This window comes from Mytilus trossulus, chromosome 4 (genome assembly GCF_036588685.1).
Source record: "Mytilus trossulus isolate FHL-02 chromosome 4, PNRI_Mtr1.1.1.hap1, whole genome shotgun sequence".
Classification (NCBI taxonomy): Eukaryota; Metazoa; Mollusca; class Bivalvia; order Mytilida; family Mytilidae; genus Mytilus; species Mytilus trossulus.
Genome location: NC_086376.1, coordinates 87,672,363 through 87,686,564, shown reverse-complemented (window position 1 = coordinate 87,686,564; position 14,202 = coordinate 87,672,363). Strand labels below are relative to the sequence as shown.

The following is a 14,202-nucleotide window of genomic DNA, read 5'->3' as shown; positions in this document are numbered from 1 at the left end:
TAAGGTCTCAGGCAGCATGAGTCCAATAGATGTCAATCAATTTGAAACCGATGACAGCTCTGTGCATGGTGAAAAAAAATGCTTTATGCGTTTGTTCAAGGTACCTTTTAAGATAGGTTCAAATTCATAAAATTGGATGGAAATGGGGAATGTGTTAAAGATGCAATAACCCGATCAAAGAATAGAAAACATCACAAGGTTAACAGTGGGTTTTCAACCAAGCAAGAAAATCCAGCAACCTGGTGACGGGCTTCAACTAGCCCCTAAATGAAAATGAATACTAGTTTATCAAAATGAATGTCTCACTTTTGAGTTCGGAAGGTACATTTTGTTAAATATTGAAATGCAAGTATAAATGTTAAATGTTTCTTTATGAAGGCAAAGAACGAAGACTATTCACTTAGTATCAATCTCGCCTATGTGTTTGAATGTACTTATTACATACAAAAAAACTCACATGGAGTATAGATGCTACTGGCGGAATATGAAATAACTTCTTGTTCCAAATAGTAATATTCAAACATATAGGCAAGGTTAATAATTAAGTTTCACTGTGACAAACAGGAATGACACACTAGAGCAGCTTACAAACAATGTCTAATCCAAAGCATTAAGGACCAAGAAGATTTGCTGTATTATGAATAATTTATATGTCGTATGATGACCATGAGCTAATAAAGGAAACGGAAATGTTGACATTAATCTGAATCCGATGACGGGAAGAATAGTTGGAAATAATTTCCCTGTCAAACTATTCATTAGATAATCCAAATTAATAATGCAAAGTAGGATATGGCTGCGCTAACTAGCTTCAGGACACAAGTGTTATTGATTTTGATATTCTGGTAAATGGGGAGATGCAACACACAAAACACACCAGTCTTTTAATTTAGGACTATAGATAACGTGACTGTTGTGACCTTCGTCTGTCTGGGACTAATGAATTGCTGTATACAGATAGATTATGATGTCATATCATTTACTATTATAATTTCTAATGAAGAAACTAAAGCAAATATTCTAAAAGTACAATTAATTATGTTTAATTGGACAGTTTAATGATATAAACGTTAATGTTTGGAAGGTACTGTTATCAAATTATTGTAAAACGTCTTATTCTAAAGTTCGAATTTTAGGGTTTTTTTTGCCATATCATTAACTATAATCGTTGCAATTTCTATTGAAAACTAAGTAAACTTTCAAAGAACAAAATGAACAACCATATAATATATTATACATACACATATGCAATTAGTTATGTGTAAATAGATTTGATGATATTAACCTTTTAATGTTTGGATGTTTCTTATTTACAAATAAATGTGAAACGTCTTTTTCTAGAGTTGAAATTTTGCAGTTTTTGCAATGGTACATGAAAATAAATAGCTAAAAAGAAGTCAAGCATATGCGTCCAATAAAGTAATGAGACAGTGTTGTTCCTAATTACTCGAACGGTTTAGATTTTTCCTTCGAAAAACAGATTTATGTAGTAAAAATATTTTCCCTTAATGCTGACGTTGCAAATTCCTGATACTTAGATATCAGTTAATAACATATTAATAAGAATATCCAAGAGTATTCATTATAAACATATATCTTACCAATAAATAAAAAAGAAATAACTACTAATTTGATAAACCGCCTGAGAATAATTATCCTTGATTTCGGTAACATTAACACTTTAAATTGATGTTTTTTTAACATACGCCTACTTGTTCATCTTATCAACTCATGATTTTGAGTTTGGATCATCAAATCAGGAATTAAGTAAATCGACATTACTGAATAATATAAAACAACACATTATAGAAATACTATGAAACAGTGTGCCATCTAGAGGCTAAAATACTTAATCTTTTAATTGTGAAATCATGTACCCTAACACTTTTGCTTTATATTAATATATAATCTATGCTAAAATTATAAAATTACAAAAAACACTTACACTGTAATATTCTATAATTACAAGATAATGCCAATTACATTTTTATGTCATCATTATTAATATGATATCTTTCCAAATTCTTAACAATATAGGCTTTACAAAAAATACAACGAACGGATGGTATTTCAATAATAATACCTTACTGTCCCCGAAGACTTTTTAATCCGTGTTATCTTTGGAATAGAATCATAGTGGTGATATTATCTTTATTAACATGTTAATCAGCATGACTAGGACGATTTTGTTGTTAATTTTTTGTATAATCAGCCCGTTGTTCATTAAACGTAATCAATATCTTACAAAAGAAAGTCATTGCATGATATGCATGGGAAAACAATATCACCAGAGCAACAACTTTGCTGAGGGAAAATATTAAAATAGATAATTGGTACAATACCAAGGGAAAACTGCGTTTTTAAGTTTATTTTTGGCTAAGTAATTACTAATAAGTACTTTAAACTAAGTATAACTACCAAAGATAAATTCACAAAATCTAAATCTTATTAAAGAATATAATAAAATTAAAGGTACCAATTTTCTTGCACCAGATGCGCATTTCGACAATACATGTCTCTTCAGTGATGCTCGTGACCAAAATATTTGAAATCCAAAGATTATATAAAAGATCAGGAGCTATAATCCAAAAGGTTCAAAAGTATAACCAAATCCGTGAAAGGAATCAGAGCTTTGCATGAGAAAGATACATTCCTTAATTTATAATAATTTCTAATATTTTGTAACAGCAAATTTAAATTACACAAAAAAAAACGTATTTTCATGCCAGTACCGAAGTACTGGCTACTGGGCTGGTGATACCCTCGGGGACTAATAGTCCACCAGCAGAGGCATCGACCCAGTGGTAGTAATTAAATTAACGGTACCAATTTTATAACTTAAATACCCAACCCAACCCAAATTCAATAAGGGAAAGCTCATGAATAAAGGCAACAGTAGTATACCGCTGTTCAAAACTCCTAAATCCATGGACAAAAAAACAAAATCGGGGTATCAAACTAAAACCGAGGGAAACGCATTAAATATAAGAGGAGAACAACGACATAACACCGAAACGTATCACACACAGAAACGGACCAAGCATCAGACAAAACACCACGAGAATAACAAATATAACATGAAAACCAAATACATGAATTTGGGAGAGACAAGTACCGTGCCACGTCTTATTTCAATATCTCAAAAATAAGAGAAAACACAAACGACTCAACGTTAAAATGCAACACACACATAAACGAACAATAATATAACAAAAACTGACAAAAATCAAGCGTTATCAATCTGCTGAACGAGTGGAAAACAACTGTTACATTCGTATACCTTCGTGCATACATTTGAGAGGTATATTAGTTTTGATTGCAGATATGAAGCCATGGCGTTGTCAGTCTGTTTCAGACTTATTAGTTTGAATATCCCATTGGTATCTTTCAACCCATGATATAAAGAGATAAAAAAAAAAGTACCCGGCCACGTCCAATTGTATTTTTGTCCATCTGATAAGTTAAGCCTTTTTCAACTGATTTTTATAGGTCGTTCTTATGTTGTACTGTTATACCACTGTCCCAGGTTAGGGGGAGTGTTGGGATCCCGCTTACATGTTTAACCCTGCCACATTATTTATGTATGTGCCTGTCCCAAGTCAAGAGCCTGTAATTCAGTGGTTGTCGTTTGTTTATGTGTTACATATTTGTGTTTCGTTCATTTTTTTTTTTTTATATAAATAAGGCCGTTAGTTTTCTCGTTTGAATTGTTTTACATTGTCATATCGGGGCCTTTTATAGCTGATTATGTGGTATGGACTTTGCTCATTGTTGAAGGTCTACGGTAACCTATATTTGTTAATGTATGTATCATTTTGGTCTCTCGTGAACAGTTGTCTCATTGCCAATCAAACAACATCTTCTTTTGTATAAATATTGTTCTAGTGATATTGTTCTGCTTAGATGTATCATATAATTGACTTGCTGCCTTAATGATGGTATGTCCCTAACCCAAATCATTCTAATACAATTCATGGTATCTATATACGACTTAACACTGTTTGCCTAGACTGATAGATATTTTTTTCAATCTATCTTGATGTTGATTGCATATACCGATATATATATATATATATATATTTCTAGATATAGAGTGCAGTCTGGAGCAAGAGAGATTTATGAAATAGAATTACGGACAACATTTATCATCTTAAAATTGTTTACTAATTTGATTACCATCAATTTTGTCGGAGGAGTCTGTATTGGCTTAATTAATTAAATACCATAGAACTGATGGTGCTAAGGTTTCTGGTGCAATATAGATGATGTATTTCGTAACTATAGAAAATCTCAAGTAGTCCCGAATGAACTCTGAACACTGAGAGCACACATGCAAATCTGTATTGTCTATAACTTTTATAAAAGAGAGGCGAAAAAACCGAAAGGGTCATTCAAACTCATAAGTCTAATATAAACTGACAACGCTGTGCTGAAACGATATTAGTCTCCCATTTACAAATAAAACATCAGTGTATTTCTCCAAATTTACTTTATTTCGTATCGCCTTTAAAAAAAAAATTGAATAAAATATACCAAACTAATCATATTGTATTGGTCAAGAAGTATCAAGTGAAAATAAGGTGACAGAGCATTATATGTTCCCGCACACAACTCAAAACTTGACAATTGCTTGTAACAGACATCGACTAATGAATAAGTCAACAATTTGACAGTAATACTGTATGCTACCTTTAAATCTTAGAAATCAGACAAAACCAACACGTTTGTCATATTGATCAAAGCGCTTCCGATGTATTAAAGGAATTTATGTACGAAAGAAGCATTTTTTATAACTTGATTTTTTCTTTTTTTTATTTTAAGGAAAACATTTTCCCACGAGACTTTGTATGAAAAGTTAGAAAAGCATATTCATCTTGTTTTTTACAACGAATTTCATAATCCGTAGTGTAAGTTGTGATTGATGGTCTAGTCTATAATAACGCTCATCAAAGATACCAGGCTTATTATTTGTCACGTCACGCCAGATGCTCGATTCGAATACGCAAGACTCAGCAACATTCACCAAACCACGGTCTGAATGACAAATCAAATACAAAGAGATAAAGGAATTCACGTTTAACGTTAATGCCAATAATTGAACAAGAATACGGCTTATGATAAATAAATATATATATATGCATTGGAGTTAAAAAAAAAAACTGAGTGATTTGAATAACTAAAAATTTTATAAATAGAAAATTTACAGAAAATGTCCGTATCGTTAATATTTCATATCAACATAGACTTTCTGATTGCTCTTGTGAACAAAACGTCGACAAGCAGTGAGATCGAACAAGTGGTTGTTAAACCTACCTGGCTTATAATTAGTTACTATAGGGGTCATACCACCAAAAGTCTCTATCTGTTCAACCATATTTTACAATTTTCACAGCTTTCTAATTATTTTACCTTAAGTTTAACTTCATAAAAACCAGATATATTCTGAATCGTGCATGTATCAGCTTTCTACATGCCAATTTTCAACAGGTGTTTAAAATCATATAAAAAAGAAAAGGTCTTCCGAATAGAGGTACCACTAAAAATAACCCCTGGTTTTCTGGAAATCTCAAGTTTGTATACTATGGAGTGCATTAATCCTCAATTTTGAATGCAAACTCATAAACATGTAAATTTTAGCTCAAAATAGTCTTAATATATTTCTCATTTCTCTTTCACCAAAAGTTCTATTTCTGCCAATTTGTTGGTTAGTTTAAGTAAACAATGACATCAAACACACTATGTTTTGTCCGAGTAGGCCTACTTTCACAAACGTTCTAAATTGGAGGGAGTAATTGGTGGTATGACACCTATACTAGTACTGACAGTATCTCTCAAAAGTACACTATAATCGAAAACGAGAAATTTTATATTTTTATTTCATTTCATTTCATTGTCCAATTTTGAACGAAACTAAACTGTTTTTAACACATCTCTATAGATTACAGTAACGTCTGATTAATATTTGGTAAACAAAATGATAAAACTGCTTACCTGACATCAATCCTACAATTTCAGAAACCATTTGAGGAAGTAGCACTCAAGGGTAGTTGTTGACCTGTGTGCAACTCCAACATCAATCAGATATTTATAGGCACCACTAAAAGGGAAAATGAGAGTTCAAGCATATTGTCAATTGCTGATGAAGAAAAGAACGTGTATAATTACACTTTCCAATTATTTTGAACTTTAAATCCTGAAAAATGAAGTACAGCAACTATAAAAACGTAACAAAAATGATAATTATAGGAAGGTTTTTAAATTTGACGGTGTCACTAGAGAAACAATATCATATTTCCCTTCCGGAGCATATGATATCATTACTTCATGGATTGATCTGTTTTACTCAGCATTAAATGTTCATGATGTTTTGTAGATCAGTTTCCCTTCGACTTATGTTTTTTTAATGGGACATTCAGTTGGTTTCTTCCGGTTATGTTCTTTTCTAAAAAAACATTCTGATTCATGAAAAAAAATTATTCTGGTCAAGCAGACTAGACTTGTTACAATTTCCTGTGATATCTTCCAGGTACTAACGCGCAGGGTGCCGTCAAGAAACATCTGTCTTGGTATTGCACATTATCATGCTTTTTGCTGTATGTTCAATATATCATGTTCTTTCATTTAATTGGAGATGCTCTGAATGACCTTTAAGTTTGGAATTCCATAGGCTTTGGACAATCTTAGATTTGTTTTTTGTTTCTCTTTGTGCCTGTTTTACCAATGTGAATAGCCTAGCCCTTTCAAAATGAGATGAACAGCTAGTTTTTGTTTTCGTTTTTTAATATTTGTACACTGTATCAGGTAAGGGAATTAATTTGTTTTTCGTTCATTATTATGGCATAAATAATGTCATTGGTTTTCTTTTTAAACTGTTCAACATTTTGTCAAGCCATGAGCTTAAATAGTGAGTTTGGCGCATTGTAGAAATTGAAGTAGATAGCTGAAATAACTAAAATAACGAACTCCGAGGAAAATTCAAAACTGAAGTTAGTAATCAAATTGCAAAATAAAAAGCGCAAACACATCAAACAAATATTTAACGACTTTCATATACATGACTTGGTAAATACATTTTCTTGTGTAGAAAATGGATGTCAGTTAAACCTAGTTTTATAGCTAGTCAAACCTCTCACTTGTATGACATTCACATGTATGACCAGTAGTTATCTCATAAATATATTGAGAAGATCTTATCAAGGTCAAAACATATAGAAAGAATCACAAGATTCTTAAAGAGGCGAAATTTGTGGAAGACAATTTGTTTACTTTATACTCTGTAATAAAAATCTGATTTACAACGATATTCACATAAGGTGACTGGCAAAATCAGAGATTAAATTAAAAGACCCAAGTATATCCCGGAAGCTTAAATTGAGCGATTTTAATCGTTTAAATATCTTATATAAATCTTTATCTTTCCGCGGTAGAAAATAAAACTACAAATATACATTTGATCATAAAAATTTAATTTAATTTACACCGTTAGAACATTCCACAACTAAGCTTTATGTGGTTTTCGTTTTTAACAAACTGACAAGAGTTTAAATTGTAAAATTGAAAATGAAGAGATTAAAAAAAAATCGTACTTTATTGTTCAAATCTTTTCAACAAAATAATCACATTCGGATCCTCTTAATGTTTATTATGTAATCTATTCATCTATTTACGATAAATTTGTGTATTGCTCACACTATGGGACCGTTTTGCACTGATTATTATGGTTTCCTGTTTATTGCGATATTATTGTCATCTCTGCATGATTTTATTTATCAATTTGTTTATCTTGAAATCTACGAATTATGATGACTTTTAGATAACATTAAAAGTCATTAAGACAACATAAATCTCCTATGTTTGTTTGAAAGCTTTACATCTATCCTTTTGATGAGATCATATTTATACCATGAAACAGATGCATTGTTGAAGTTTAATCACCCACCTGGCTCGCCTCTCACAATATTTTGTCTTTATATTTATTGTAAAGATCATATAATTATGTTTTATGTGTGTATTGGCTATAATGATCTTATATATGCAACGGATGTTGTATTTTACTAACGCTAAAATTAGTATATAGAATTGAGACTGGAACGTGTAAAAGACAAGACAACAACTTAGCCAAAGAGCAAACAAGAGCACAAATCCACTAAACAGTCTTCAACGTAGCTAGAAAATTCCGCACCCAGAGCTGGGCTTATGTTTATCCCCTAAACAAAATGAGGACGTTACATTTTTTTTTTTATTTTACTTCTTCGCTTGTTATAAATTGATATACCTCAAAGGGTCCCTTAATAAGGAAATCAATATTTTATGTTTGGTCGTAAAAATTTGGATAAAAACAAATACTAAGTTCACTGACTTACCTTTTGCTAAAATAATCGCGGTCATCGGAGAGTTCCCTTCAATTTAGTTAAATGTGTTTGTGTTGCTTAACAATACAATGTTAAAATAACCGAGATCTGACAATATTGACGAACTAGAACTTGAATTACATCTTTTCTCACAAACTTCATGTCTTGTTAACAGAGAATATATCTATGCACACTATATATTTGCATATAATTATGCACATGTGTGAGCAATATGCAACTTGGAATACTGACTATGAGTTTGTATTCCAAGTATTTAAGCTGTTAGCACACTTTACATATGATTTTTGTTAAATTAGAAATCTTATGTATTTCCAACAATAAGAATATATGTCAATGTAACAGCAATCAAACAACATCACAAATAAAGGCAACAGTAGTATACCGCTGTTCAAAACTCATAAATCCATGGACAAAAAACAAAATCGGGGTAACAAACTAAAACCGAGGGAAACGCATTAAATATAAGAGGAGAACAACGACACAACACCGAAACGCAACAGCACACAGAAACGGACCAAGCAACAGACAAAACACCACGAGAATAACAAATATAACATCAAAACCAAAAATATGAATTTGGGATAGACAAGTACCGTGCCACGTCTTATCTAAAAAAATAAGAGAAAACACAAACGACTCAACGTTAAAATGCAGAAACGAACAATATTATAACAAAACAAAGACAAAAACAATTGAAAGCCACTTTTGCAGAGAACAATTGAAAGTCTTCAACTGGAATTTTATATTTTGGTATGAAAAATGTTAAAATTTGGTTTGAAATATTAAAACTAGTGCCACATTATTTCTTATTATACATTGATTTTAAAAATATATAATTTCTGTATATTTTAGTTCTATAGAAGGGAGATAATTGTTACCTCCGGTTTGGAAAATGTCACTTCAGGTATAATATCTAAGTTAACTTGACACTGATTAAAAAATATATGGCTTTATATTCTTTCAAATGAAATGAGTATAAAACAATCCACTTCTGGTTAACTCAAGGTTATTTCCGGTTGAATTTTGTAAGTTATAGAAAAGGTCAAAATCTTTAACAATTAGTTGAACTGTGACCTTGACTTCAATTTTAAATTAATAAACAAAGATCGTCAAATCAAAGTCCTTAGGTCTTTATTATAATTTGTTAATGAGCAATATCATTATACGCGGAGTATTAAATATAAGAAGAGAGAAAACTCCCATAAAATGTCTAAGTATCTTTTCAACCAAATTGTTACAACATGGCGCAATAAATAATATTGTTAAAATGTGTTTTCGGCTTTTTATACAATACTTAAAAAGAAGTAAAAAAAAGCGGAAAGCAAAATTTCGAATATGACACTGACCTTTGACCTTGATCTTATTTTCTCTCTTTTTTATTTACCAAGGACCTCAAATCAAAAGACACTAGGCATTTTTAAATTACAACTAATACGTCATATTCATATATCACTTATGTTAAATACAACAGGGGGAATAACTCCCATATGGAGTTTCAGTATCGGTTCGGTTAAAAATAAATCCGAAGCTTTCTGAGGATTTAACGAGAAATTCCAAATAGTAAATTTATTGATTTCTTTTACTGTTGCGAAGGTGATGCACACACATGAAAACCAGTGTTCGGGGAGAAAACTCTTTTGAAGACATTAGTTAGGTTTAGCAGGGTCAAATGAAAAAAAATTAGGATAAACTATTTGATAACATATACCAAACATCTAAGCGACCAGTTGAGAAACAGAGAAAATTTGAAGATCATTCCACATCAATTTTCTAAATTGTTGATGAGAAGCTACTGCCGGAATACACAAACTGACTATTGGCGTCAAAGAATAGGATTCTTCATACTAATTTAATAAACAAATCATTTTATAAATTTTGCCTGAAATAAGGGCGATAATTGTCAACTTTCGGTTTAAAAAAAGTGTCTTTTATAGTCTTGCATTTATAATAGCTTAATTCACACTGATTCCAAAAACATCTTATTTTTTAATACTTTCCTTGCAATAAGGGAGACACTAGGTAATTTTTGTTAATTGAAGATCATTTCCGGTCTCAAATGATATGTTATGTATACGTATATAAAAACTATATAGTTTCTAAGTACTTTTTCATGAAAGAATTACAAAAATAACATATTCCGGTTTACTCAATGTCACTTCCGGTTGATTCATTTGAAGGTCATATTTCATCAAACAGACCCTATGGCTTTATCATGTACCAAGTTTTAGTAATAATCTATTAACTTTAAATCAAATAATTTCAGGAGCAATAATTCCTATAAAATGGCATTGGATTGTTTCAAAAGAAATGTCTCTTATCTTCATCACAATGAAGCAAACATTTTGCACTAGTTTTTTTATATGTATCTTTAAAAGTCAGATATGAGATCATATAACAAGTATAAACCATATTTGGAATATGACATTGACCTTTGACCTTGATTCTAATTCGTTTTATTGAACCAAGTACTTGTGCCTGAATTCAATATAATTTAGGTCTTTAATATTTACCATTCGTGCTATACATTATTGTTTCACTTATGTCAAATACAGAAGGGGAAGTAACTCTTATATTTCGTAAACTACTTTATATAGGAATATACAATTACTCGGTTAGCAGGAAGAAATTGATCGGCTATGTAGTACTGTGGTACTTTTGTATACACAAATGCTTTAAGATTAAGGAAAGACTAACCTAACTAGAAATTAAGTCGAGATGTATTTTACTTTATGTTCAGCCGTATCTTGTGTTTCTTCAAAAGTTTTAGGAGTGTAATTTTTTTTTTGAAGTAACCAATATTTAAACAAATGCTGCGTGTTTCTATCAAAAGTTGTTAGATATGCTAGCATTGCAGATTTCAAAAGTATTTTATTCTAATGGGTAAAGGCGGGATACACAAAATTCAAATTGGAAAACAAAATTAACAGAGGAAAACTGTTTTCCATAATAAGTCCTTCATTTTCCATTTTACATGTAGGTAAAAAGTAAAATCACAAAAATACTGAACTTAGAGGAAAATCAATTCGGAAAGTCCATAATCACATGGCAAAATCAAATAAGGTATTTGCGAAGAATGTATAACTATTATTTGCATGCATAAATGCATATGTTGGATGAAACAAGTTATTTTATAGTGTACTCTCGTTCTTGTCCATTTTCAAGAAATAATCGTATCAAATGTTAAAATATTTTGACTTTTTTAAATTTTTATGCTTCGTTTGTTATATATGGAAAAGACATGCATCATTGAAGATCCAGAACAAGATTTTTTGCAAGTGCAATGAAACGAACATAAAATATGTTTACTATAGATAAAAATAGATTAAAAAGAAATGTTTTACTTTATTACCCATAACTGCACTTTTACTTTAATAAATCGAACTTTAAAAGAGGAATATTTGTGGTTTGTTAAAGATCAAATGCTTTTAAATACGTTTCATGTTTTAATGGCTTTTTTCTTATTTGACAAAACAAATTATACAGTGGGCAAAAATAGAAAAAAATGCAGTTTTTGACCTAGTTAAATGAAAATTAGGTATTTACAACAGTAACCATATTTATAATAAAAATATAATGTAAAAGATGAAGCTGCCTTAAAGTTGTATTTGTATAAATCACCGAAAAATAGAACTTTCACAACGTTTTTCAAACCGGAAAAAAGTCAGAAAATGTGCAACCTCAGTTGAAATTTGTGTAAAAACAAGTATTTGATAATTACTCAACCATTGAAATGTCACCGGTTATTTGGTCACCAGGGTTTTTCTAAATTCAGCGTAGTCATTGTGACTAGTAAAATGTAGCACACACTGAAATACTTGTAATTCATAATTGTATTTTGTTTATCAGTTTAGTTATAATAATAAAGTTTCACTGGAAGTTTGACAAGACAATGTGTTTTAGTCTTATAAAAATAAAATGTGCTTACCTGGAATCATCCAAAACGTAATAAATCCAACAAATATTTACTTGTGTGCTGAGGTGTGAATACCTAAACGGATAGACCGTATTATAAATTATATATAGTAAAAGCAAATGTGGCGGGAATTCATGCTTTAATTAATCTTGCAAAATAGTAGATATTAAAGTCTTTTTCTCTGTTCGTCTGTCAATAAATAAATGAACGAATTTATATGATTAAATAAAATGCAACACATTACTCAGCAGATGGTTAAGAAGTTATATACATAGTTTATTCTTATTAATAGACTGTCTTCGTGACATCTTTGGAGGAAAGAGATTGTATATCCACAGGTCGCCATCAGATACATTTTATGGCTAAATAATTTCATATGATGTATATTTTATCAGAATCCTTACTTTTGATTGGCAGACATCAATCTTGATGTATTTTAAAATCAAATTTTATTTCCCAATATAATTGAGCATTCGTGACTGCACGTGCTACCCTATGAAAACGTCACAACAATGCATATGAAAACAAATGAAAAGCTTTATATAACTTGTTATTTTCATGGTTGTAGCACAAAAATGTAATTAAAAATTGTGTATGTGCACACGATCAACGCTCTTACAATCCTATAAATTTACAAACAGAAGAGTTCTATTCTTAAACAGGAACAGACCTATATATATAGCTACCTTTAACCTTTTCTTTTAATTGATGTTTTGTTAAGAGGCTGTTTTTTTCCTCGACTTGATTTATGTGTGAACTTAATCATTTCAGGCTAGATAACTCTTCAATCGGGACCGGTTTTTTTTATTTGTTTAAATACTTTTACAGTGAATTTTAGAATGTATATCTCCAATTTGGCATGATATTTTAATGTATGTTTATCTAGCACATTCAAACGGACGCCTTCTCATCGAGAGTATTTGTCCTTGAGTCCCCCTAGGGATCGGCGTACTAACATAATTAACCAATATACTGTTAAAACTCGAATGTATAGCTTTCCGATATATCTGAATTCTTTGTCTCCTTTTAACAAGATCCATAAATACAAGGATTTTTAAACCGCAAAATTAAATCTAGAGACATACAACATTTTTTTTTATTTAGACATAGTTGTAAAACAAATGTGATGATCATCTTGATAAATATGGGACTTTTTTTTATCATAAAAAGTAGAAAAATAAAAATTCAGAACTCCGAGGAAAATTTTAAACAGAAAGACATAATCAAATGGTAAAATCAAAAGCTCAATGACTTCAAACGAATGGATAACAACTGTCATATTCCTGACTTGGTATGTGCATTTTGTTATGAAGAAAATGGTGGATTAAACCTGGTTTTAACGGTAGCTAAACCTTTCACTTATATGACAGACGCATTAAATTCCACAATATTGTCAACGATGTGTGAACAAAACAAACAAATGTAATTGGTAAGAACGTCCAATATTTGAGTACAGCTATCAACATTATGTTAAAAACTATATCACTATAAAAACAAACAAATATGTAACTAAAACAAACACAAAAAGGCATGTAGACAAAGCACGTTAGTAAACTATGTGCGTGAAACGTATTATACTAACTAATATCGACATAACGCTTTTATACAGGTATCAGAACTGTTACTTGTTTGTACATATGCTTAAAAAATATGTTATGTGATTTACAGTGAGACAACTACCCACCACAGACCAACTGACGGAGAGATATTAACAACTATAAGTAGTACGGCTTTCAACAATAATAAGCCTATACCGCAGCAATCCATACATGTTCATTGGAATGAAATGAAAAATGTAAAATAATGAGAAGAGAAAACCAACATAGTGAAACATAACGGAACCAAAAATGAAAACCATATACGATACACAGCAAAATCGATAACGATTAACATACAAAATAATTGAACTGATAATAT

The 14,202-nt window shown here is 30.6% G+C and overlaps 1 protein-coding gene across 3 annotated transcripts in view; it reads right to left on the bottom strand.

Annotated features, from left to right (window-relative positions):
- Positions 1 to 12,376, bottom strand: part of LOC134716233 (G-protein coupled receptor 83-like) — a 43,765-nt gene extending 31,389 nt beyond the window's left edge. For all 3 annotated transcript variants that reach the window (XR_010106844.1, XM_063579105.1, XM_063579102.1), the window contains exons 1-2: positions 12,298 to 12,376; positions 5,992 to 6,097 (exon numbers count right to left, since the gene is read on the bottom strand). The gene's annotated coding sequence lies outside the window, so the exon portion shown is untranslated. The remainder of the gene's footprint in view (positions 1 to 5,991; positions 6,098 to 12,297) is intronic.
- Positions 12,377 to 14,202: the final 1,826 nt, after the last annotated feature.